The 2,411-nt window shown below is 40.1% G+C and overlaps 1 pseudogene; it reads left to right on the forward strand.

The window, feature by feature from the left end:
- The first annotated feature begins 749 nt into the window (after positions 1-749).
- LOC129502583 (peptidyl-prolyl cis-trans isomerase A-like) lies at positions 750-1,111 on the forward strand (annotated as a pseudogene).
- The last annotated feature ends 1,300 nt before the right edge of the window (positions 1,112-2,411 follow it).

A 2,411-nucleotide genomic window follows, 5' to 3' on the forward strand; every position in this document is an offset into this window, starting at 1 on the left:
TTTGTTGGCTCTTGTGTATATCTTTAAGAGGAAAGTAACACATATAGTTTAACCAGAAGGGCTGCCTCTCAGCACATCCTCATGTTGTACTACCACGTCCAACGTGTGGGGAGTCAGGTGCAGCATTCTACATTCACTCTTTGCAATGCACTTCATTGTTTCACATTTTTCTGTCTCACACATGATTGTTTCTTCTGTCTTTGATGCCTTTTACATGAAGTCCATCTAGAAAACTACTACCTTGAAGGTTAATGTTAAATCTAATTTTCATAGTCAAATACTGAAAACCATCTAAGTAGTTTGGCATATTACGATAAAACATTATGGAATTGTAAAGAATTAGAGGCAGGAACGTATATAAGTAATGATAAGGGAAATAAGCAGATTATGTCATAAAAAGCAAATTATGGGGGCAGCCCGGGTGGCTCATCGGTTTAGTGCCTGCCTTCAGCCCAGGGCGTGATCCTGGAGTCCCAGGATCGAGTCCCACGTCAGGCTCCCTGCATGGAGCCTGCTTCTCCCTCTGCCTGTGTCTCTGCCTCTCTCTCTCTCTCTTTCTGTGTCTCGCATGAATAATAAATGAAATCTTTTTTTTTTAAAGCAAATTATGGCTTGCAGATACCTGCCCCCACCATGTTCCTCCACATCCTGATAGATGGAGAGTCCTTGAGCCGCATCTCCTTTGAGCTATTTGCAGACAATGTTCCTCAGACAACAGAAAATGTTTGGGTTTTGTGCACTGGGGAGAAGGGATTGGTTACAAAGGTTCCTGCTTTTACAGGATTATTCCAGGATTTATGTGCCAGAGTGGTGACTTCACAAGCCATAATGGCACTGCAGCAAGTCCATCTGTGGAGAGAAATTTGATGATGAGAATTTCATCCTGAAGCATATGGGTCCTGGCATATTGTCCATGGCAAATCCTGGACCTAACACAAGTGGTTCCCATTTTTTCATCTGCACCGCCAAGCCTGAGTGGTTGGGTGGCAAACATGTGGTCTTTGGCAAGGTGAAAGAGAGTATGAATATTGTGGAAGCCATGGAGCACTTTGGGTCCAAAAATGGCAAGACCAGCAAATAGATCACCATTGCTGACTGTGGAAAAATCTAATAAATTTGACTTGTGTTTTATCTTAACTACCAGACCATTCCTTCTGTAGCTCAGGAGAGCACCCCTCCACCTCCATCTGCTGAAAATAGCCTGTAATCTTATGCTCTGGCTGCAGTTCTATGATTTCCATATTTTCCTTGCTCTCCTCCAAGTTTAACTGGATTGCAGAGTTGTTTATGATTATGAAACAAAAAACTGGACAAAAATGTAAATTATGCTAATATTTATTTAATCGTTTAATTTGAGAGAAAGAGAGCAGAAGCAAGAGGGGAGGGGGAACAGAGGGAAAGCGAGAAGCAGACCCCCCCCTCCCGACCAGTGGAGCAAGAAGCAAGCCTCAATCCCAGGCCCCTGAGACCATGACCTGAGCTGAAGGCAGATATTTAATTGATTGAACCTCTCAGGTGCCCCATGTAAATATTTTTTTAAGTACGTATCTACATTTTTTTAATGTAGAATACTAAAGAAAGCATTAATAGTACTTGAATCTGAGGTAAGATGGAAACATTTCATATATTATTTTACTGTATTCATATATTACTTTTCAATTAATAATGATTAAAAATATCCTTCACACAGTTGTTTTCTTTTCCCACTCAAGCAAAATTAATCATGACTTGCTTGTATCCTAAATTATTGGTCTTCAAATCCTTTGTGTCTAGTACTTTAATGAGAATTTCAAGGAACTTTATACCACTTGACATATTTTTAGAGAAACATATAAAATCTCTCATTGAAAATGGAAAAAGTTACACAGATTTTGTGAATTGCTTCTTTCTTTTTGGTTGCAAAATTCTCCTTCTGTCTTTGGCTTTAGATAATTTGACTGTATGTCTTGGTGTGAATTTCTTTGAGCTTTCCTGCTTGGAGTTTTTTAGCTTCATGAATATGCAGACTAATATTTTTCATCAAATCTAGCAAACTTTGGCCGTGATGTCTTCAAATATTGCTCCTGTTTCTCTCCCTCCTCTTCTTCTTCCTCTTTCTCCCCCCCTCTTGCCCCTCTTCTCCCTCCTCCCTCTCCTCTCCCTCCTCATCCTCCTTCTCCTCATTCTCCCTCCTCCTCCTCCTCTTCTTCTCCTCCTCCTCCTCCTCCTTCTTCTTCTTTTTCTTCTTCTTCTTCTTCTTCTTCTTCTTCTTCTTCTTCTTCTTCTTCTTCTTCTTCCTCTTCATGTATACATATTTTTATGCTTGATAGTGTCCTGCAAGTCTGTAAGGCTTCATGTATATATCCTTTTTTTCTTCTTTTGGATCCTCGGTTGAAGACCATCTCAACTGACCTATGTTCAAGCTTTAAATA

The sequence above is a fragment of the Nyctereutes procyonoides genome, unplaced genomic scaffold (genome assembly GCF_905146905.1).
Source record: "Nyctereutes procyonoides isolate TBG_1078 unplaced genomic scaffold, NYPRO_anot_genome, whole genome shotgun sequence".
In the NCBI taxonomy this organism is placed as follows: Eukaryota; Metazoa; Chordata; class Mammalia; order Carnivora; family Canidae; genus Nyctereutes; species Nyctereutes procyonoides.